Source organism: Cupressus sempervirens, chromosome 5 (assembly GCF_028749045.1).
Source record: "Cupressus sempervirens isolate cs-2001-9-10 chromosome 5, ASM2874904v1, whole genome shotgun sequence".
Lineage (NCBI taxonomy): Eukaryota > Viridiplantae > Streptophyta > Pinopsida > Cupressales > Cupressaceae > Cupressus > Cupressus sempervirens.
The window spans coordinates 822,286,688-822,313,360 of record NC_143122.1 but is presented as its reverse complement, the minus strand read 5'-3'; positions in this window follow the sequence as shown (position 1 = coordinate 822,313,360).

Genomic DNA, 26,673 nt, shown 5'->3' with positions numbered 1-26,673 from the left:
TTTTTGACTCCGTGAGATTTGAACCTACTCTTTTTAAGCCCTCTTTAAGTTCTTCAAAAGTAATTTTTCCACTATTGTCTGTATCTAGCATTTTGAACATCTCCCTTAGGCCAACAATTTCATATTCTGACATTCTTTCAGCAATTTCATCTTAATGCCATAAGTATACATGAATTGGCACTTTAATATATCGAAGGTTTGTTCTTGGTAGTTTGTTAGTTTGGAAACACACCACCGAAGAGGCATGTCTCTACATGGCCAAAGGCCACATAGAGCCATGTCTCTAGGGTGGTTGTGGCTCTTTGCCTTTATAAGTAGATGAGTAGAGCAGATCATTGTGGAGAAATATCAATACATGACATAAGACTCCCAGCGATTAGCAAATATATATCAGTCATAAAACTCTTAGTAATCTTGGAAATATATCAGTATTATATTTTAATATATCTTCATTAAGGACTAACATGTAGGAACATCAAGACAATCAGCATACTGTTCACAATATTTGTAATTCGCAGGGTCCAGACTCAGAACCAATTCAGACTAAGGTCATACTTAATTGAAGCCATTCTCTGCATTGCTATAATACAAGTAAGACCATCTATTGTTCACTCATTTATTGCAATTTTTTTATCTATCAGAAGATCCATCAAAACTAACATATCTGAGTAATGTCTTTTATCATCATTACCCATCTGTTAATTCATTTTCTAAAACTTGAGCCAAAGTTTACTCAATAATGTCTTTGGTCAATATATAGTTTCTAAGTACTCACATTTTCTTTGGTAAATATAATGTTTAGCAATATTATATATATAATAATATTTAGCAAAATTATATTATATTAATATAGATGATATATATATATATACATAGATGCATCACACTTTTGCTTCCAAATCCGCATATGAATAGGTAACTTAGTTGACTATTATCATAACTAGTTTATTTATATTAATTATTACAGATAAATCATCTATATAAGCATCATCATTTGAGCATATCCAATTGCAATCACTATAGGCTGTAGCTACATATTATTACCCATTTTGAAAAGCACATCTGATCTTTTAAAAGAGCATGCTTGCAAAAGACACACAAAGCATATTTATACTCGTAACTATAGAATTAGTAAATTGCTTTGCATTATACCATACCAACAGCACCAAACACTTTCTAAGTAATGAAAAAGTGTGGATACATACTTAGAATTCAAGTGATGTGCAACTATAAATCCAATCCAGTTCATACGTTGATTAGGCTTCAGAGTTAAAAGCTTTTATCTTGTTTCCACAAATCTAGATAAATCTTGCATTTGAGCCTGCATGCATGTTTACCCTATCAAGAAATAAGTATAAAAAGCTGCCAATAAAAATAGAATATGTTCTATCCTTGAAGAAGCTCACTTGTAACAGGATGCCTATTTTACACACCACATCAACTATGACTTTTACGAAGTTGTGTGTATTTGTGAGTAGAGTAGGAAAAATTAAACAACAGTAATTTTAGATGCATAACTCTTAAAAATAAAAAGCATGAAAATGCTTCAAAAAATTTGCTTGCCCAAAATGGTGGAACTCCACTCAATAGAATGTATAGAATGACTCTGGCACTCCACATGTCATCTTCTTGACCATAATGCTTGCAAAGCACCTCAGGAGCTACATAGTATTGGCTACCAACTACATCACTAAACATTTCACCTGCAAAATATATAATTTATTCTAGTGAGTTTTGCGGAAAAAAAAAAAAAAACAGAGTAGCAGATCTCTAAAACGAAAAGTAAAAGATACAATATTCTTCTAATTAAATCACTCCAATTATTTGATTCCCATAATCCAAAATATCTGTAAATCATATGCTATCCAAATTGTTTTGTATTGCTATGTTAGTAAACTTGTAATATTCAGAGCTTTCAAATCAAGCTACCTTTTAGAACAATTTTATATTGAAAGCAATTAACAATGATGAGCCAAATGATTTATGAATTCTAATAAGTAAGATTTCTTTATATCTCTTGAAATGGTGGCCTCTTCCTAATTATATTGCACTTTAAGTGTATGCTATTTTTGGATTTGATTATGTGTGAAATGTTAGCATTACGAACAATCAAGTCCAGAAAAAGCATTTTCTTCATTTGATGGATTGTGGGTTTTTCTTAGCACTCATATTCAAATCATATTATTTGTTTGAAACTTGTAGAGTAGAATAATCACCAAGACGACCTTGGAAAACATTGAAGAAAATCTAAGATGTTTTATCTCTTAGTTGAAAAATAAAGTTACTAAAAGAAAGAAAGCTGAGGAGTCTACTAAAACAATGCTAGCAAGAGGCTTAGTAAAAAAATTGAAAAAGAAGAGTCAAGATATCAGTTGAATAACATAAAAGAAGAATCAAGACATTAGTTGAATAACTGGGCATGGCACATGTATAGGTGAGCAAGACGAAGATTTTCAATTTACAATTTCTAGGCAGTGGATGGGAGTCAAGTGCCAACCTAACTAAAGAACCATAATTTTATTTTATAATGGCCAAGTTTGGAGGAGAAGAAGGTTGAAGTATTACTAAGAATATTGTAGTTATCAATAGCTTGGATGAAATATGTTAGTTCTAGTTAGTACATATCTCAAAAATATTTTATTCGATTGCTTGATTTCATTTTATGAAGTTGAATGAAAATGTCTAGAATTTATAGCCTAAGATACTTTTATCATAGCCTAAGTATTGACCTTCATGTGAATACCATCTCAGTCTCGCTCTTAAATCAATACTGAAGTATTATGGGAATTTGATGTAATAGCCTAAATACAATTTCCTTATAGGTTTTGGAAGAAATGGAAAAGCTGACGGTGTCTTACCTGTGTACAGGAATTGCAAGTCCTACATAATTATTGGTTATGAAATACAAAAGAGTGAAGGAAACAAAGAAATAGTTGACACATGAAAGAGTTTTTCCATAGAATAAAGTGTCATGGATTTTTAGATTCAATTAGAATTCTTCCTTTAATTGAATTTTTCCACATAAAATCCTTGGGCTTTTATTTAATAGATGCTCATCCAAACTTGCTGAAGGATTTTCAAAAGGTACTAGTCAGATGTTGCATCAAACTAAATGAGGGACTATCATAGGCCCTCTATCTATCAATTTTTCTACAGAGGCTAGAATTATAGTAGCGAGATGGTGAGTCATCTAGTAATTCATGGAGAAATTTGGTAAACATTAATTCAATATGACAGAATGCAGTCTGAAACTAAAAGGTGGATCAAGCACAAGGCTTGTAAACAACATTTCGGTGTTTCCTATATGTGAGCTTCACTTTGTTTTGAGAATAGTTTAATATTCTCTACTAAACAGGGCCAACTACATGAAGGTGGAAGCTCATTTGGCCCCAACCCCCTCTCCCTAAAATCACTCTACATTCCTCGTTAACATCTAACATTCATTCATTCTTTCAACCATTAATAAAATGTAACATTCAATCAATATCACATGATAACATTCATTAACACATTAGATTTGTAAACATGTAACATTCATCAATATTTTGCATTAACACATAATTCATGAACATTCATTAGCACATAATTAAATTCACTGAGACATAAAATTCAGTCATTATCAATTAAGGTATGTAGATGACAATCATTTCTTTTTTTTCTTTCTATTTCTTTTTTCTATGTAAGCTCTAAGAGTAGCATCAGTATCATCATCAATTCCCCCCTCCTATGCTGTTGCAAAGGGGGGTCCTCTACAATAACAAATAAAAGAGTTAAATTAAAAATAATTTATTATAATTGTTACAAGTATTTAATTATTTTAAATAACATAACTGTGGCACTCTTTACCTGATCTGACCACATCATTTTGTCTGGACTCAACATCAACACACTCATGAACATCAACCCCTCGATCCTTTACAACTGCTATACAAAATATTACGTTAATCCAAACACCAATTGCAATTACATCTGAAAATTTTAATAGCAAATGTATACCTCCACCACTAGGATGCACATCATGTGAACCTTCAGCATTCATAGATTGTGTAGGATTTTCAGGGTGCATTCCAACATCCTACGCATTGTTATCATTGCTTGCTTAAAACAGATATACTCACTTTATATTAGAACTTAACGTCAAATAGACTAATTGATAAAGTATTCAATTTGAAATAAATTTCATTTAGCTTATTTACCTATGGCTCAAATGCATCATTATTAGAATCTTCCACACTGATTTCAACTCGTAGCCATTTAGCCATGACTCTATAGCCTTATTGGAAGCCAATTCTCTTATCCTCTTCTATGAGGCATCTCTTGAACTCTGAGCCCTACATTTTTGTGTGGTATAGTGAATTTTACTTGCATTGTTTCATCAACCAATGGAGGGTAGTTAAAATATCAAAAGGAAATACAAAAGTTGCAAAAGTTGAGGATTAGGAATACTTACAACTCATGCTTGAAGTTTCGAAAAACCACCAAAGCCAAGCTTGTGTGTCCCATGCTTTTCTAGTCTCACCTTTGTTGCCTTTGATGTGTCAGGAAATCTATAAAAAGTTTGAAATATGTTAGATAGTATAAATATAGAGGTTAATTAGTACATAATTACATTCTCAACAATACCACATACCTTGGTGTACTCTCTACTGGTGTAATTGCATTTTTCTTGTCAGCTTTATACTTTTCATCCAAAATCAGAGCCTGCCACTCAGCCTCAGGAACATAGGGCAGACGCTCATACCTAGGGTTATCCTGTAAATTTTTTCTATACTGGTCCCTAATATACTTCAAACATAAACCAGCTTTTTCAAGGAGCTTTTTTCTCTTGAATGCATGAGGTCCAAAGAGTTAGGTCATGCTCTCTATAAGATCATCCTTCAACTTTTTGTCCTAGAGATTCCACCTTTTAAGTAAAAAAAGCCATGTTAGACTCATAAATGAAGTGTAGCTACCTTTAATATAGTTCAAGAAATGGATGAAAAGGAAAACTATTCTAGTAATGATATGAAATCGAAATAGTGGTTTGGGGTTTTAGTTAGGATATGATGTTCCACCAGGTATGCATGGTGGGCCCAAATATTTGTAAACACTCATCACCAAGTTTTTTCCAAAAAACACATTCCCTACAAAACAATCATGGGATCATTAGTCAATGAAGAGTGATCAAAAACTAAATTACTATTATATCACTATAGAATAATAACTTTAAAGTACCTAGAACTTTGGCTACATTTAATGGAATGCCTTTATCATCGCTGATGATCAATATGAAATCCTTCACCCATACTAGGAACATAGGAACATCTAGGGAATGATGTTGAAAACTCCTATTGCAAAAATGTTAAAATGTTAAAAGAGATTTTTTTTTAAAACATCAAGTGCATGTTGTCTAAGTGAGGTTTATCTAGGAAGAGAAAGCCTTTAGTTTCGAAGTCCAACAATCACATTCTTTGCTTGAACAAGAATAGCAAGAGCCTCATTTACAACAAATTGAGAGCCATCTTGTGGAATCTAATTGTCATGCTGAAGTATCATTTCAGCTTTCAACTGAGCCATATGGAAAAAAATGTTTTTAATGTGAAGATGGTTTAAAGGCTAGTCATGATACATTTTTGCCATGTAGATATATATGGCAGATGGTCTTATGAAATATCACAAACAAAAACATGGCTTGGTCATCCACGTGCTAAACAATATTGCTCCCAAAAAATGAAAAATAGGTCAAAGGGTCATATACTTATAGAAAATTTTGGATGGAATTCACAAATTTTAAGTGACATGAATGCTATTTTCTAACAATTTTGTATCATGCTTGTCTACCAAAAAATTGAGCAGATAGGCACATGGAAATAGAGAACCTATACCAATCACCAATCATGGGAATCAGTTCATCAAGAGTACTTTTATTAATCCAAAAGTTTAGGGAATAAAACCAAGCTGATGTGTTGAAGAATCCCTTTTACATGGTTCTTTTTGTGTTGAAGAATCCCCTCTCCACACCTAAGAGGAACTAGATAATGGTATATCCTAGATGATTGTTCACAGAAGGAAAACAACTCTTCCTAAGTCTCTTTTGAAATCCCATCCCTGGGTTCGATGTAGATTGCCAAGAAAGGGTTAGATATAAATTTGAAGTACAAGTTATCGAAAATGGCAGCTTGGCTTAGTTATATTGTAGAATGTCTTGGTAGTCATTGGCTTTGGTTTTGTGTATCTTCTGTTTGGTTGTTGATCCACTTCTGTTCTGTTGATGCTTTGTTGTAAAAGTAGACAATGGCTATAACACAATATACCTGAATTGATCTAAATTGGTCTTCACTTAAGCAAGATGTGCATCGTCATGTTCAACAATCAACCCTCATCTATCACTATCATGAAAGTAAGGCTAGTGGTCTCGTCTTGGCACGTTGATGATTGCCGCACAAGGTGTATAATTTAAACCTATTAAGAATTCATGAACTAGTCAAACATAGAATGGTTAACATGCTTAAATGTCAGAACTAAACTTTGTTGAAAAAGTAGCACTACTCATGTAAATATTACTATATTAACACCATACATGTGACAACGAATTTCAAGTCAAACCTTTCAAGTTTCACACTTTGATGTCAACTAGTACTAATTAAAACATAGAATAGTGGACATGCAATGAAAATGCCAATATGGCAACATAATATCACCAGAAATGTTCACAGTTGTTTATTATGTTGTGGGAAAAAGGCACTACTCCTGCATATTTACCATATGGAATGATAAATCACACGTGACAAGATACACTTGCAGAAGAAAAATTGAAATTAAGATTATTTTAACAAGTAGATCTCAATAACTTGAATTGGTGAACATCCATCAAGCTTATCAAGAGCAAAATTGCAAACCAGATGCATTAAAATCCAATCACAATGGAGACTTCATAAGGCTCACAAAATGCCATATTTTATGTGGAACCTACAAATATTATATGTATCTTTAGGCATCAATGAAGTAGTTATCTGTTGATGGTTATTGCCTAAGTCAATATGTAGAAAACCTCAAGATATTACTTGATATGTACAATCAAAATAGAAATGCTTTTCCAAGTCTCCATAGTCTAATAAGACTTCTTGAAATTAGTATGTTGACCAGGTTGATTTCTAACCATTGCAACAATAGTAGAGGTAGTCATCATAAATGAACTTCTAGTGAAGCCCAAGCCTTTCCTAATTGCTTCAAATACAAGCCAGAAAAATCCTATCCATCTTGCAATACAAAGAAAGAGGTAGATCCACTCAAAATTTCATCAGGAGAGAATTTTAGTACAACTTAATTGTAATCTAGTAATTATAAACTTGGAAAGGAGAATTTATTGAAAGAATAAGGGCATTTTCATTTTTCTTAAACTTCATGACAAACATAAAACATTGGAAGAAGGCATAATATGAAAATGAACAAACCTAGATATAAAAACTTAAAATGCTAGCATGTCGACTAAGATAATAACTACAGTCTACACACAATGAAGTTAGCAAACATGTAATTTTCCCTTTTTGGAATGATATGGTTAATGATTAGATTAGCCTATTTTTTGGCCCTTGTAGGCTAAGACTGATGGTTCGAGGGTCCCAGTTGGCAGTGAAGGAGGGTTATTCCCATTCTAGTGGGTTGCAGTGTTCATGATTGCTCTTAATCTGGTTCAATTTGGCACACTTGGTATTTCTTAATTGACTATTTTAAGAAAAGAGTAATCATTACTAATTACAGTAGGGCATCTAAACAGGCTATTAGTAGTGTTGATCACTGGCACTGTTGGGTTGATCAGATATTCAAAGACTAATATTGAAGAATGTCTTAGAGCTGGAAGAATGTTTAGGGAATAAAACCAAGCTGATGTAAATCCAATAAAGCATGCTTGCATGCATAGTTTATCAACAGTTAGATTTTGTGGTTAATGAGTTTATTCTAGTCTTTATTAGTGAGGTTTTTTTAATCTTTCTATCATGTATTAAGTAATCTTCAAAGGCTTTCTAAGTAATCTTTCTAATAGTCAAAAGAAGGTGATGATTCATGCAAGAAGATGTGAAAAATACATGAAAAAGTAATGGTTGAGTTCAAAGATAGTAGACATGTGAGTTTGGTTAATCATTCATGTGAATTATAAAAACCAAAGGTGTATCAAATAAATAGTTGTAAAAAAATTGTGAAAAAGTGTAAACGTTGAGTAACTACCAAAGGGGGGTCATTACGATCTACATCATAAACACATAAAAAAAGAGAGAAAAGGAGGGATTTGTGTACCAGTCGATGGTGCAATAGTCAATGCCTGTAAGTTGCATGTTGTCGACTCAGCAGTCAGAAAGAGATTTGTGGTTGTCTTGGATGGAGGTAGTGTCATCATAGGATCTGAAGCTGAAGAATAAAATTGTTAGAGCATGCATAAATATAGAATGCATGGACTAGCATGCATAAGATTGTTAGAGCATTAAAAAAAGATTGTTCGAGCATGTATTGTCAATGATTATGATAATTCCTATATATATTCAGTGGAAAACACAAGTTGGGAATGGAACATGTGATCTTCCTAAACCACCTGCAGCACCCTCATCATGGGAATGTGGCTCGAAATCATGCAAAAAACTCTATAAAGACAACGCATCCATATTTTAATTAATGACATAAAAGAGCATAACATAAAAACCATTATTGAACTCTTCTAATAATTAAAAATTTCATTAATACTTACTTTTAAGGTTTCAGGGGTGTGCAACAATTTAGATACCCTATCTTTTATTTGCTTAGTAGTAGGCTTAATGGTTTCCAAATGTATAATTTCTTTGCCAATTTTCTTTAGCAACTTTTTAATGGAACTGATCGGGTCATTAGTCTCTGCTAAATCAATATAAAAAGGGTCCTCCTTAGGGGCAGGCTACTGAGGGATGGAAAGTTCCTTTCCCTCCCTCCGACCACTAGCCCTCTGTGACAACAATAGTATTAGTATTATCAAAATTACTCCAAAACAATGAAAAAAACAACATTAAAAAAAATAACTTTTTGCTTCTATCTGGTTTGCACAATTACAATGAGTTTTACCTGCTCATGTGTAGATGAGCCGAGAAAATTGTCAGCATCCCCTCTGGGCAGTTGCTCCATATTGTGTCCCTGTGTCAAAGATCAAGTATAAAAAATGTTAGCCAAAAATTTATTGACTAAATGGTACGTTGGAGTCATTGATTAGAAATTGGTTTAATAGTATGTACCACCCCCATGATAGTAGCCTCGTTTGTATCTATGCAGTTTAAATTTTAATCAATAAGGAGCTCTTCCCCTGCACATATTGATTTTATTTCACAGATGAATACACGATTTCCCTCGCACACCTCAAATATGCAATTGGGTTGCTTTATAGTTGACCTGAGTTGTGTACTATTTATAAAACCTGTAATATTCCCTGTTGCTTTTGGTCTTCCATCAATGTATATAGCCACACTTTTACTTTGATTATTGTCTTTCTGTTGTATATAATTTTCCGATAGGGCATACCTATGCATACTTTTTTTATATGTCGCCTTCCATCTCATCATCATAAGAACATGACCCCCCTTGAGCAAGAAAAAATTTCATGCGTTTATTGAATTTCCTTCTAGTCCTTTGACCTCTAGTTAATCTCCCTATTCTAGATAAACTACATGTCTCACTTTCCTCTTCTATTCGTATATTTCCCTCACTCGAGGAAGACACTTCTGACAAATACCTATTCACTGGTACTTGCAAATGGGAGAGATCTTAGAAGACATCAATCTTACTATTGATAAGTGTATTAAATAGACTATCTATAAGGAGTATTGACTTATACCTGTCGATCCATGAGACTATGCGGGATGCTCCTGAGAGGGGTTCCATTTCTTGCAAATGTAATTAAATTATCATGAGCATAATCACATCATAATCATAATCACATCCATCATAAGCATCAAATAAAAATTAAAAACATTAAAAGGTACACAATATAACACTTAAATCAAGCTCACATTATAAGCCTACTAGGGAAGTAGGTGTAGTGAAGGGCTAAGCACTTGTATTATGTTTTCCCTATGAGTTTTATTCCAGGTACAACTCCCTTTTATAGATATTTAATGAATTCCATTTTCTAAACTAAACACTTAAAAATGGTTTTGACCTAAAAGAAAATAAGGCTGAATACATTAACACATCAATATGTGTTTTAAATAGTTTTATTTAATTCATTTAGATTAGCAGTATTCTATTTCTAGTTGAAACTTGTAGCTTTTAAATAGATAATGAATAAACTATGTAACCATATAAGAAAAATATATTTCTATCAAGAAATGAATATTAAATAGATTAAGGATTGATGACATACCTCTAAATTTCATCATCATCATCCTTGTTGTCATCATCATCATCATCATCATCATCATCATCATCCTCGTCATCATCATCATCATCATCATCATCATCATCATCATCATCATCATCCTCGCCATCATCGTCGTCGTCGTCGTCATCGTCATCATCATCAACATCAATATCATCTTCATCATCATCATTAGTAGCAACATCTACATCATCTTCTACTTCTTTGGTATCTTCTTCTTCTATTGCATTGTACTTTATTAGCCTTCCTCTCAATTCATGTCTAACAACAAATGACCAACCTAGTTTATGTGGAACCTCTGAGTAAAATACTTGCTCACATTGGCTTGGAAGAACATAGGGCTCATCCCCAACTGGCTCAAATGACCTTGTATTAACCATTGTAAATCCATTATAATGTTCAATAATAGTTCTATCAGGATCATTTGGATTAAGTCGTAGCCTATAACATTTGACAATGAAGAGTACTAATTTGAAGGAACTAAAGTCACACTCAAGTATATCATCCAAAATGCCATAGTATTGATTTTCAGAGTCTCGAGGATGTAAGTCATTTCTAGATGAAATATTAGTCACTTGAAAGACTACAGTTATTCCTGAATCACAAGTTTTCTTCTTGTCATCCAACACTTTGATGCAAAATTTTTGACCATTACAGAACATAGCCTTGTGGTGTTTAACCTGCAATAATATGTGAAACATGTCAAAATTATTGTATCATGAGTTGATAAACATACGAGTGATTAATAAATTTGTACGTACCTAGAAATCTCTTAAACCACGTGCTAAATCTATTTCCCTTTGCGTAACATTGGAATCTCCATTATGATGAGCTTCTTTAACCAATGAAAATACACCTTCCCATGTTAATGTTTGACCAAAATGTTGACATCATTCAATCCATACCATCATCCAATCAAGATTGTTCACAATATACAAATGCAGTGCATCCCACCCTTGAGCACCTATACAAAAAAAAAATAGACAACTTACAACTGATTTATTTTGAAGATTAACAAATAATTTATTACAATAACATCTTATAATTTATTACCTCTCACTTTTCTCAATGTACCTTTCCCCATCAAGTACTCGCCTTCTAATTTTTTAAAAGGCTCGAGATCCCAAATGCCATCTACATAGATATTTGATGCAAACTTAGGAAGATATTTAGTAATGCACACCATAGTCTGGTATACCATATATCCCTCTACCATAGAACCCTTAGGATCTGCTCTTTGTCGAACCAAAGCCTTCAAAGATTTCAAGTGCCTCTAGACCATCCACATTGACCTAGTGTGTACAGGTCCACACAATTCAATCTCCTCAACTAGGTGTATGAGGTAGTGTTCTTGTGCATTGAAAAAAGTTGGAGGTAGACACTTTTACATTTCACATAGTAAATGAGGAATTCTTCTCTTCCAATAGTTTATATCTTCTTTATGGATTTCCTTAGATGAAAACCACCTACATTAAGAGATTCAAGTCACAAAAAATATATAGATATGAGACTTTACAAAATAATATACAATAGATTACATAGAAAGAAAAACAAATCACGAATATAATAAATATATACAAAAAATTGAACAGATATTACTGCTTACCTCATGTATTTTCCAAGATCGTATATCACTTGTTTGATGTTATTGTTGAAGGGCTCTGGGAGAGATAGAGGAAGCATGTACTGTAGTAATTATAAACCAATCATTTCATTATTTTTTAACATAACATAATGAACAATACACGTAGTTTATGAATATATTGTAAATATAGAAGAAAATAACTTACTTGGATGAAAGTATGCCAATCATGCATTTTGAGCCCTGGCCCAAATTCACTCTTTTTTTGATATGAGATTGTTTATGTTAGCAGCAAATCCTGTGGGAAATTGAATTTTTTGTATGACTTTTTTTATGGCATCACTTTGCTGCTCCGTTAATAACCAAGGAAGGGCATTTATATTAATCTGATCTCTGTTGCTATTTGAGTGAATGAAATTCTTCAATGCATGATTGGATTCATGAATGTAATTACAAATTTTGACAATTTTTTCTTTGTCATGCCTTCCATCCAATATTTTCCACAATGTCTCTGTTATATTTTTTCCAATATGCATAGTATCAAACAAATGCACAATTTGTAAGTGCTCGTAGTAGGGCAACTTGCTAAATTGTCTAGGATAGCTTTTTAGTCCCTTTGGAAGGTTGTCAGTACTGCCTTGACGACCTTCATGATCATCAATTACACAATTAGTAAACAAAAATCACAATAAAAATATATAAATTACAAACATAAATCATTAGGTGGAATGACATTACCTCGATGATTAATTCTATTATATTCCAACTTCCATAGGCGAGGTGTCATTCTTCATGGCTTTGATGTTGTCTCTTCTTTCCCATTGAAAATATGTTTTTTCATACTTTGATACTTATGATTCCTATGGAGGAAGTGTCTACACTCATCAAACACCTACTTTCCTAAACTTTTTGAATGACGAGTTTCATCTTTGGACCACAAACTGAACATGCAAATTTTCCCTTTGTTTGAAGACCTACAAGATAATGATATAATTGGATTTTTAAATATCTTGATTTTTATAATTAGAATTATCGTGCACAACTTGAATTCACTATAACATACCACAAAAATGTGTTAGCCTTGGGGCATCATGTATTGTCCATGCAATTATTGCATGGAATTGAAATTGTCTTTGTCTTATTGGTCTAGACACGTCATACATAGTGACACCGTTCCATAACTCCACCAACTCGTCAATAAGAGGCTCAATATATACATTCATATATTTAACTTGATATTTACCTACTTGAATGAATAGTAATATTACATAATTATTTTGACCGTTTTACTGCAAGATTTTTAAGTACATGTAAATTAATAACTATCAAATGATAAGATACCTGGAACAATCATTGCCAACATAATGTGCTCCCTCTTTATTGACATCCAAAAAGGAATGTTATTGTTGATAACAAAAGCATGCCACAATGAGTAAACAGATCTCATCTCTCCAAATGGATTGACACCGTCCACTACCAATGAAAGTCTGAGATTACGAGGCTCTTCTTTGAAGTGTTGCCACTTTTCCTCTATGTGCATAAATGTCGAACCATCCATAGGGATTCGAATAATGTCATCTCAACTTCTATTGTGTGCATGATAATCCATAAATTGAGCCAAGCTACTACACCTGAATAATTGTCGCATCCATGGAATAATGGGGATGTAATGAAGAACCTTTTGAGGCATCTTTTTTGTTAGTCGATCTGTTCGATATCTACTCGTATGACATACAGAGCATTGTGTTACAAATTCATGTTCTTTATCATATATAATATGATCATTGGGACAAGCATGTATTGCTTGATACTCCATTCCAATATCTTTCATAATAGCAGATAATTTTTGATATTGTAGACACCTAAAAACCTTTAGAAAATAAAGTATTTTTATTTTCTGAAAAATTCCTGATGACATCATCATTTATTAATTAATTAATTATTTAATTAATTTATTTATTTTTATGCCATTAAATCCCTTTATCTTAATTAAAAATATTTAATTAAGGAATCCCTCCAAAAAATGTTTAAATCTTATTTAAACATTATTTCCTTATTTATTAGTTATTTAATTACTAAATTGACCAAAAAAAACCCAAAATAAATAAAAAATTTATTTTTTTCCCAAAACTTGGCCAATTTCCTTAAGACCACTAACCTCTTCCAAAATCTTCTAATTGTTCTTTAATTTTGATTAAATACTAATCTCATCATTTCCTACCCCTAATCCCAACTCAAAATATTTAATTAAGATTAAATATTAATCCTCATGTTTATTAAAAAAGTTTTAATAAATATCTCCTCAACCAAAACCCTTGAAATAAATAAAACTTTATTTATTTCCTAAAAGTCTAATTTATCCTCATCCTAAGAAGTTCTAGACTCTTCTAGAAAGTCTTCATCCTCATCCTAGGAAATTCTAGACTATTCTAGAAAGTCTTTATCCTCATCCAAAGTCTAGACTCTTCTAGAAGATTTCTTTAAACCTAATCCTAATCCCCTCCTAACCTTGTCACATTCCCTAAACATGGGTTAAAACTTACTAACCCAAGCCAAAGTTAAAAAATATCTCCTCCTTCACCCACCCTCATTAAATGCCATCCACTTGCCTATCTCTAAGCTAATCCTAAACCATCCTAATCCATCCTCTAATCATTTGCACAATCTTAAGCAAGCTTAAAACCCTCCTAATCAAGCCCAAGTCAAAATTGCTCTCATCTCCCTCAAAATATCTCAACCATAAAACTTTATGAAGCCCACTAGGCCATAAATGACTCTTCCAAGCTCTTTTATTGCTCTTACAAGCCATTATGAGGGTCTTTATGAAGATTTTATCCCTCAAGCCTCTTTCCTATAAATTGGATCCTTCCCCTTTGCAAAACAACACAATCCATGAAGTAAATTCATAATGCCATTTTAAGAAGCCATTTTACATCAAAACCATACACTCACACCCAAATTCCAACTCCATTTGAAGCCCTTTTTGAAGCATAAAGCTTGAGCATACATCCTATCTATTTAGACAAAGCTACTCAACAAGAGAGCTTCTCATTGAGAGAGCCCATTAATGGCTCATATTCTCAATTGAGAGCTCATCTTAGTCTATCTTGAAGTTTATGAGTTTTGTTTAGTTTGTAGAAGCTTTATTTAAATTTGGTTTCTATTAGCATACTAACATTGCTCATATACAGATATGAGCGAGGTAGAATATTTGATGATGGTAACAGAAACTCGCCTATCAATCTACAACAAAAAATATAAGTTGTTAATATAAACAATATTAGTGGTACATTATTCACCCTTTGTTAACTATAAAGACATATATGACATACCTTAACATGCGTGACATTGTTATGTTGGATAAACCATTCATAACCTTCAAGTTCAACAACAACAATACAACAAAGAGAAGATTTGTTTGGGAGTCTTTGTATAGGGGCTCGTATGCCTTCCTCAAGTAGAGGTACATCAAGGCTATCATCATCATCATGATCAGATATGCTTGGACTAAATGTGTCATGGATCAATGTATTTATACCATCATCTTCAATTGTGTTTTCTGACACATGATCATCATCTTCCATGGGATCATTATCTTCACCTTGGATATTCGCACGTCCATGTTCCTCTACTTCGAAAACCATATTCTTCAAATTGTTGTGGTTCATATCATGTACTTCCTTGGGGAGATCAACCTATATAAAATTGATTAACATAAATAAACCATGATCATCAACTCATCATCAAGTAATTTCATATTATATAAATTGTTAAAATGATATAATGAATGACTTACTAGTGGATGATAGTCATGCCCCCCTTCAATGTGACCATTCTCCCTACAATGTCTCTTAGCTATTTTGATTAGAAATCTTCTATGGTTTAAGCCCTTACAAATTTTGCAAGGAAAATAACATTTTCCATCACCTTTTCTTTTCAAGTTAGAACACAATCTAGTGATTGTCTCCCTGTTTTGTTCTTCACTTATATTATCTGACATAATTGTTCTTCGTAGAAAGAAAAAATTGGGCTATGAAAACTTTGGTCTACAACTTTCACAAACTAAGCAAAACTATCAAAAGTACACAAATCTTCTTAGACCTAGCTAAATACTTTAATATTTTAAAAATACTTTCTTTGACTTTATTCCTAAGACATTTAATCCAATCACCTTTTATAATATTTAGGCAATTGCTCTAGGCAAATTTTTGGATAAGATTATTTGTAAAACTTTGACCAACCGCCTAAAGGTCTTATTTCAAGAGGCCTTACAACATTAAGCCACTAAAATAAATTTCAAAATATATAAGCTAAAAGTCTAGTTAAAATATACATTAGATTAAAAAATATGCAATTTTCATACCCGAGCGTGCGGCTATATAACTTGTGCAACAGCCTTCTTTCTTAGCTATAGAAGCTCTCTAGCAATCAAATCATACAAGCTACAAGGCCTAACAATAATTTCAAAACATATAAGCTAAAAATCTAGTTAAAATATACATTAGATTAAAAATTATGCAATTTTCATACTCGAGCGTGTAGCTATATAACTCATTCAACGACCTTCTTGCTTAGCTGTAGAAGCTCTCCAGCAATCAAATCATACAAGCTACAAGGCCTAACAGAAATTTCAAAACATATAAGCTACAAGTCTAGTTAAAATATACATTACATAAAACAAATATACAATTTTCATACCAGCTGAGTGCACGGATATAACTCATGTAACGACCTTTTTGCTTAGCTGTAGAAGCTCTCCAACAATCAAATTATACAAGCTACAAGGCCTAACAATAATTTCAAAACATATAAGCTACAAGACAAGATATATTACATTTCTTGGCAAAAGGAACAAAATTTACAAGCTTTAGCAAGACATATTAAATGACATCATAGTGCTAGAGAGATCACAATTATATGAGTCAAACATAGTCATGAAAAAGCACATAAATTAGTTATTATATGCAATTAAAAGATACATAGTTAGATAGGGACATCCATAGGGCATATTGAAGAAATGAAATGGTCATATAGATTTCATATGGGATTTTGAAGATGTTAGTGTTCTAAGGAAAATAATCCATTCATATAACCATAATGACTCTATTAAGGTTGATTCTAGCGAAAAAAGACTTGAAATTTTTGAAACTCTCGTGCAACAAGATATAATTGAAGAGGTTGAGATGCACCTAGTGGAAAAGTAGGAAATTCAACCCTAACCCCAACAAAATAAAAATTGAACCCTAACAACAAAAACCATTTTGAAGTTTGATCCCATGCCAAATCAAGAATTTTTTTAATGGTAAATAGCTGAAGTTGTGTTGTAGGCTCTGGCTACCAAATCAAGAACCTAACATTAAACCACATTAAACTTGAAAACCAAATAAAACAATAAACTAGATTGAACCCTAATATCACCACCAAGTCTAATTGAATGCTGAACCATGTTGAACTCTACACTTACAACTTAACCAATATGAACTTTAACCATAAATATTGTATTGAAACTTCACTAACTATATATCAATAATATTTTAAATAATTTACAATATTATTTATTATCTTAAAATGATTACGTATACATCTTTATTTATTTATTTTTTCCAATAATTAATATACATCCTTATCACATATAAACCTTACAGCAAATCAAATCTCAACCCTAAAACTAAACCCAATTCTATATTTCACTTGAACACTTAAAATAAAGATTAAGACAAGTAGAACCACCATATGCCAAATTGAACTTTAAAATAAATTTCAGCCTAAACCTTACAACCATCGTCATCAAGCTTATCTACTATAAGGTTTAGAGTAATTGCAGGCATTCTAAAATCTGTGATATTGCTATTAGGATTTAACTATGTGATTTTGAGTCAAACTCATTGATCCATGTTTCATGAGTAGTGATTCAATATGAATCCATCTCTCATGAGAATAAATGGAACACTTATCACTCATTGGAAAAAGTGTTTTTTGAAAGGTTCTAACTCATTTCATCACAAATCCCTTGATTTCAATTCCATATCCTTCATTAGTTTAGCCCAACTCTTGGTCATACCTTCACACCCTGGACAAACTCAACTACTTAGTAGGCCAAAGTTGCCCAAACTCATCTTTTCAACTTGGAGACCTGAAAATTGCCACCAAGACCACCTAAGACCAATTAAGAGCACTACCTCCACTGCTAAAGCAAAAAGAGGGTTGTTTCCATTTACAATGTGGCAATGATGTGTAAATCTCACAACAGGTGTATTACATACATTATGATTATATTATGATTATCTAATTGATTGCAGGTTCCAAGACAAGCTTATTTCATCTTATTTTTAGGTTAGAGTTATATCTCTGACTATAATTTGTTTATTATCTAATTTGAATTTGTGAATTTAGGGTGAACTGTAAGGAAAACTACGAAAAGGAAATTACACATTGCAAAGGGGGAAAACTTGATGAAGAGGTGTGACTCTCCCTCACATGCAAGGTATAAACAGGAGAATGTTTCATTTGAAGAGTACACCCAAGGGAGATCAATTTGGGGGATAATATATTACTCTCAAAGGAAAAATTGAAACATAGTAACTCAATTAATTAAAGGTGGTGATCCTTTATTCCTTATACCAAAAAAGCACAAAGGACAATTCATTCCAAGACTAGAAGGGTGACTTATCAATCATCACTCATGGCTTCGTTGAAACAAATCCTTAATTCATCCATCAATCATTAATCCCTCAAGAAATCAAGCATCAATCAACCAACAAGATCAAGCAAAAAATCATCAAATCACATCAATCAGAACTTCATCTTGGGACTATGAAAAAAAATAATTCAGCAATTAAGCATCTCTCTATCAAATCAGCATTCATTCAATCATCACTAAAAAATGTATCAGACTAGAATTTATTACATCATCACACATCAATAATCTAATCAAAAATCGCTTAAATCATCACTCAGTCATAGCTCAAATGATACAATCAATTAATTGGATTAGATAAGTACTGGATATAGCAGGCATTATGTGTTGTAGCAATTATTAAGATATGTATGATGAAGATGCAGTATAACTTATAATATCTTATGAATTTAGTATAGTTAATGATGTGAAATACTAAACAACTTAGATTCTTTATCTGTTTATCAAATTTTGATATTCTCCTACAAAAAAATCATGTATAGGTTAGCAAAGAAATACAAGGGGGGAGGGAAAATATAGGTTCCCCTTTTAAATAGACCACCCCATGTTGGATGGATGTATTCTTGCCACTCATGAGCCAATGGACATTGTATCATGCCCTTGGGCTTTGTTGTGGCAAAAGTTCTAGAGCAGCCTATTGTTCTTTCCTTTCCAATGTCTACAATGGTTGCTTGTAGAAGTGAGCTAAAGGTTGGAATTTATCATATATGGCTTAATAAGGAGACATGAGTAGTGAGGGCAGAGATGGGTTCCCCTTGTAAGTAGACCATACCATGTTGGGTGGATGTGTTCTTGTCACTTGTGGGCCTAGGGGTGCTATATCCTGCCTTTGGGATTAGTTGTGGCAAATGTTCTAGGGCACCCTTTCAAACCCTAATATGGTTGGCTATTCTAAATAAAACTATAAATTATGTCTACATATGAAATGTTAGTAATTTGGTTATTTATTTACTTTAAGTTTCAATAGCTATCATATGTTTAATTATAGAGAACAATTTGTATACAAAGATTGTTGTGAAATTCTTACTTTGGGTAAAAATTAGTAGGGGACACCGTTACACTTTTAACATGATAGTTTTTAAATATTGCATGGGAGGATATTGCAGTTACATCCAATCATTTCTCACCTAATAGAGAACGACTACGTATACTTGTGTGCCTATGCACACAATTATGTGTGTATGGAAATATAGGTTTTGGTACTCTAGATCTTAATATCAAAGCTAAATTTATGTTATTAACAAGGTTATCAAAAAAATTTATAGGAATTTTATGAATATGGGCTATCTATCTTATGTGAAAAAGTGTCTTAAATGCTGTGCCATATTGCTTCTTTATATTTGCTCATAACAGATTAGTTGTGATTGTATTGCAAGTGAATTAAAATATTTTCAGTGAGTTACTCATTTTGGAAAGCTAATTCTAGTTGCTTTTCTTAGGTTTGGTCCATACTTTTGTCAACCAGTGATTGCTAGATTAGGGGATGACAACAAACCATTTATCTGCACAATGGATTCTATTGGAGCTAAGTAGGTATTCTTTTTCTTGTATAAAGTTCATTTAACTGTTATGGAAGCTGTATTTTGCGCCCTATTCATGCATAATGAAATTAATTTTTGAATAATGTTATATTTTAAAAGGTTGCACAAGCAAGATCATATGTTGGAATATAATCTATTATATTATTGCTTTGTATGCACAAGTGTTAATGGTGACCTCCTAACATCCAGCTTTCTCTGTCATCAAATAGAGAAATTCTACCATTTTAGGGTTAGGACATACTTCGTGAAAAATGAGCACTGTTTTGCTATGTCTGGGGACATGGTGGGGATCAAAGCTCAATTTTTGATGCAGTGAAGGCTTATTAGGTCAAGATTGATTAGATTTCTTTGTACAGTATTTTTTAGAGTTGGGTCTTTTTATTACTTGAAAGAGATATATAAGAGAGCTGAGTTAGAAAAAAAAAATTTACCCAGGTCAAGGCTCATTTGACTAAAATTGAATGGGGCAGTATACCTTGTATTTTTTGGAAGTTTAGTTTGATTTGATCTTTCTTTTTATAGAGGATGTCCTGAAAGAGGTATATATAGAAAGGCAAGCTAAATAGGGGTTTGCAACACAAATAGTTTATGGAGGTGCACCATATATAGAATAGTAGAGGACTTGAACCTGAACTGATCAATCGGTTAGATTAGGTTGGCCCATAAAATTCTAGGGCTCAACACCTTCCAATAAAGCTAGCGACACATTGATAGGGCGAGAACTAGATAAACAATCTCTGGTGGGCAGAGTAGAGATACCCCAACCAACAGATTCAATCCTAACCTAGGGGGCCTTGCTAATCTACTGACTAATCAATTAAGATAGCATAGCCTATAAAATAAAGAATTATAGGAATAGTCACAACATATCATAGATTGAGAGCCATACCCATCATATCCACTAGTAGCAGTAGGACCAACAAAAGTCAAACTGGAAGTCTATCCAGTCAAAGTAGATTCGATTGAAGTAGCACTAGTACCACCTAGCTATCTGGGTCTTTCGCCTCTATATAAACCTACTAGAAGAAGTTAATGGCATCAATGCCCCCCACCTTTCTATAGTTTTCCAAGGATCCTTGAATTCTTGACTGAAGCCGACTATTAATTAATCAGCTTGCTAGCCCCCCTCCACTCGTGTCATTGTGAATAAGCAATTCTAGTTAGCAAATCAATCAAATATAGTAACCTTTGTAGGCCGGCATTAATAAACCTACTAGAATCCTAAAGAAAGGCATGCTGCTTGCAGATAACATGACAGAAATCTTTGAAAATATGGCACATATATATGGTTTTTTTTTTCAATTAGAGCCCAACTTTGTCGCAATTGCGACACCTAACATTGCAATTGCAATGTTGTTGGGCTATATTTGAAAAAAAAAGCCAAAAAAAACATTGGCATCGCAAATTGGCCCCTAATGTATTAGTGGATCATTTTTAGAGATTACTATCCACACAAGGTAGGCTTGTTGAGCTATAAGCACATGATGCTTCTATTAGAGCTACCTTCATAAGTATTCAATCCATGTTGACCCCATAGATGGAAGTGTTGTATAAGGAACTAGCCTATGCTGAGTCACCAATGAAGACAGATAACCACATTTCAATGCATCATGACTTATTTGACCTTACTGCCCAGCTAGACATTTAGTATCAATATCAAGAGGTAGCCAACAGCAATTGGGATGCAACCCTGAAGATTATAATGAAATTCCATAAACCATTTTTGGATAAACACACAATTAGTGTACCACCCATGACCTAAGTGTCAAAAAAGGGGGAAATGAGTATAATGGGAAAATGGGAAATGAATTATGAGGATAATAGAGTTTTGAAGAAGAGGGAGTAGTAATGTAGAAATAGGGGATATCAAACAAAAAATCTACTTAGAAGGAGTATCAAATTTAGATACAAAATGAAAACATTTACTCAGGGGAGTAATGCAAAAATAAGATATGACAATTATTCATAAGTTTTGCAATTTTGCAAATTTTAAATTTTTGTATGAGAACTAAGTAATGTATACATATTGTCTACGTTATGCTCATAATAAGGATTGTATATGCATGATAAGTGTTTTTCCCACTAATATCAAAGGGGGAAGTTGTTATTCCCATATTGGTTTTGAAAAGGAAATCAGAAAATAGTTAGTTATATTTTATTAGAATTATAGTGCATGCTGAGTGATTAGAGCAAGTTGAGCAATTAGTATAACCTAGGTGATCAAAACAGGTTAAGTATCAATTGCCACACAATACATGTTGAGTAGTATACCTATTGAAAATTGGCTGTATATAGATATGTAAATGTTATCATTAATGAAAACACATGATGTACATACTTGTCATAAACCTCAAAAACAAAGGTACTTAGCTTTTTGGTACTTAGAAAATTGTCTAAGAATGAAAATGGATTATAACAGTACATTATTTTATATATAAAATGTTTTTGAAATCATATTATGAGTAGCAAGGTGAGGTGGAGATAGTATACATGTTGGTGATGATGTGTATAACCTCAGACATCAGTATGAACAATATAGAAGAATGATAATTAAGATGTACATGAAATTAAGATGAAAGGTAAAGGAATTATTTTGTTTACAAAATAATTGCTTGACCAATTATGGCCAACATCCTAGATGTTTACCCTAAGTTGGAAAAGTATATTGTGGTCTTAGTTGACCCAACATATTTTTGTGAAAAGGCAAGGTATTTATACAAAGGACATCTTGCAAGTTTAAGTGGGCATTTTTCGATGTGAAAGTGATATGCAAAATTTTTGTGAAGTGATATATGTGAAGTTTTTGAGAACCTGATTTTGTGATTTGAGATCAAGGTAAGGTTAGAGATCAGCTGAGAAGAAGTTACAACATCTATATTTGAGGAACTTAAAGTTTGGTTACTTTTTTGGGTAGTGAGCTCTTCTTGTAATTAATAGTGCATGTTTGGGTAGTGAGATTTTCTTGCATTCATTATACCACAACTCCTAACAGGGTCAAAATCTCCTAACAAGGATTCAAAGTTTCCTAATAGGGACTCTATATACTAAATTTTCTTATTGAATCCTAATAGGGTCCATCCTCTAACAAGGAACATATATATCAGTATACCTCTATGGGAACATTCTCGCCAAGGTTTCCCTAGTTAAAAAAAATGGTGTTATGAGTTCTCTTTGTGTATGGTTATTTTTACCATTCAACATTGTTTGCTTACTTTCTTATGCATGATTCAAAGAAATTAATAATATCTAGTTGGCGATAAAAGTTTGTAGAATACTAATTCACCCCCCTTAGTATTCCCTATTTCTAACAATTGGTATCATAGCAGAGTTACTCAAAAGAGGCTCAGTAGGTTGAGAATGATCCCTATGGATATGGAATAGTTGATGAAGAACCTTGAAGAAGCATTTGAAAAAATTGACCTCCTTACTGAAGAAAGAGATAAGTTGAAGGATAGATATGAAGACTCCAAGGTATACATTGGAAAACTAAAGGACAAGATTGAACATCTCAAATACAAGCCTGAATCTATTGAATTTGAAACTAGTGATGACAAATATTCAAAGTTGAAAAATAGACTACAAGATCTTGAAGCATGAGTTGAATATTACTAATCTAAAGTTAAGTTTGAAGAGTGATATCATATTTGGAGGTCAAGATGTTTTATGTAAAGATTTTGTAAATCAGATGAAGTGAGAATTTGAAATGTCTATGTTTGGAGAAATTAAAATTTTTGTGGGTTTGCAAGTATATCAGATGAAATATGGTATATAAATCGTTAAGTCAAAATATGTCAAAGAAATATTAAAGACTTTTGGATTAGAAGATTCCAAACCAATAAGTACACCTATGGTGATAGGACACAAGCTGTCAAAGAATGATAATTCAACTAAGGTGAATCAAACATTATACAGGTCAATGATTGAAAAATTGAAAAATGTAGTACATAGAAAAACTAACATTGCATTATCTGTAGGGATATTGTGAGATTCTTTGCTAATCCTAGGGAGAATCATTAATGGATGTGAAGAGAATAATGAGATATCTGAAAGGAATAGAAGAGTTTGGTCTATACTACAAGAAGAATGAAAAGTTTGAATTAGGAGCCTACATTGATGCTGATTGGGCTAGAAATATTGATGATCGAAAGAGCACCAGTGGAGAAGCATTTTTCTTAGGAAAGAGACTAGTTATATGGAATAGTAAGAAAAAAAATTTTACTTGACAATCTACTATTGAACCTAAATATGTTGTTGTTGCTATCAACTGTACAAATATTGTGTGGATCAAATAGCTACTTATCCCATTTACTTTATAGTCATGTTATGGATGTATCTTTACTTTCAACATGTTACTTTCTCATGTAATGATATTAATGTATAGGCTCTCTTTATCTTTCTTATTCCTATATATGTGATGATCTTGTAGTTGTTGATATTGAAAATCTTACATGTATGCTATGCACTCACAATTTGAAGCTTTACACTTTTTGATAGATTATATATAATGATAAGATTAACCCATTGTGATTGTAGAAAGATGAAAAAGGAATTGTGATGCAATACCAAGAAAGTGGTGAAGATATGATTGAGAGATAGAGGAAAAGATAATTGAGCATAATTGGTGACACATAGAAAAGGATGGAGGAAACTCTTTGATAACTTATGTACAAGCTAATAATGAAACCCTAAAATGTAGACTAACATGAAATACAAAGTGTGATTTTCAAGGGTCAATTAGGGAGGTCCTTGTTATAATCATCCATCTCATAAAAGGGACATCACAAGATCATATAACAATCACTAGTGCAAGAATATGAATATATGGATATTATATAAATATCAAATATGATGTGGTAACCCAATGTATGCATCACAAACATATAGGTCAACATGATGTTCTAGTTAGGTTCAAAATAGCAAGATTATTGTTGCATAGAGATACAAGTTTTTAAGATGGCCATAAGCATGGTCTTGTAGAGAAAAAACAATGTAATAGACAAGGACATAGTCTCAATTCTCCTAAATGTCCAAAAGGTCAAAGAAAGAGACAACTAAGATAATAAAATAAACAACTGTGAACATAAGTCAAAGTAAAAAAAATGGTATTCCCCTAGTCCTCTAGTAGAGTGACATACTAGAGAGACTAAGGAGGGAACACTTAGAGAATATAAGCACAAATATCACATAAAAGAAAAATTCAATCATATCTCAGTCATTTTAGTTTAAGCACCATGTAAATAGAAATAGATAATCAATTATTCACTAGAACTCATGACTGTAGGTGAGAAATGTCACACAATCCTAGACTATAGACAAAGCATCAACTCAAGGTAGTATATTTGATAAGTGAACTAAAAAACACTTGATGTCCAGGAAAGTGGTAAGAAACATTGTTTAGGGCGAGGCACAAAGAAACACCATAAAAAACAAGAGACAAAAGTATGATCCAATTTCTACTCCCTAGACCTAGACAAAGAACAATTAGATAATATATATTTTCAATATTTATAAAAAATTTATCTTAATTAAAAGTGAAGTTACAATTTTTTTAATAAAAATACATTTCAAAAACTAGTTTTTTCATGGACTAAAAATATTTGAATAATATAGTAAACTAAGAACATTATTTAATAGTGTTTATTCACACTACATATTTTAAAAATACACATGATCGAAAGAATTAATAATTTTTAATTACTAATTGAAAAAATAATAATATAATATTTATTTAAAAAGATATATCTATTTAAATATTACCAACAATAAGTATTTTTTATTAAACTATGTAAAAATAAATTAACTTTAATACAATAAATTAATTTAGCTATATATGTATGTATATATATAATTTTGTCCATTTCCTTGAACATCATCAACCACCTAAACTCTATTTGGAATATCAACCTCGATCAACCTAATTGGACTAAAATGTTTGAACCGAAGATCATTTGTTTCCTATGGAAAACTTTGCTTCATAAAATTCCTATCATTATTTTGTATGGGAACCCCTATTTGTGCAGTATTTGTCACCAACCTGTATTAATTGACCACCATATTTTCTACTTGCACCTTTGCCAAGGGGGTCTAGATGCTCTTTGGTATTGAGTTAGATTACCATATATCTTTATCTCATGTTATCACTAACCATATTCCAGATTTATCCAAGAACCTCAATATTATCTAGTCTTTTTCCATTGTCTTTAAGGTCAAAGGCAGGAGGTTCCAACAAGTCACTAAAGAATGCACAAAATTTCTAAAGATAGAGGATATACAATTTGAGATACTTGTGGGATGAGAAGATATAGTAGAAGAGGATTGCACACTAAGGGCCCATTTGGCTACAGGAATAGGAATAGGGGAATAGGAATAGCTATTTTGGAATACTTATTTTGGAATAAAAAATGGGGTTACATATTCCTATTTTTTGTTTGGTTCAGTTAGAATTTGATGGGCAATTTGCGGACCCAAAAATTTATCTTTT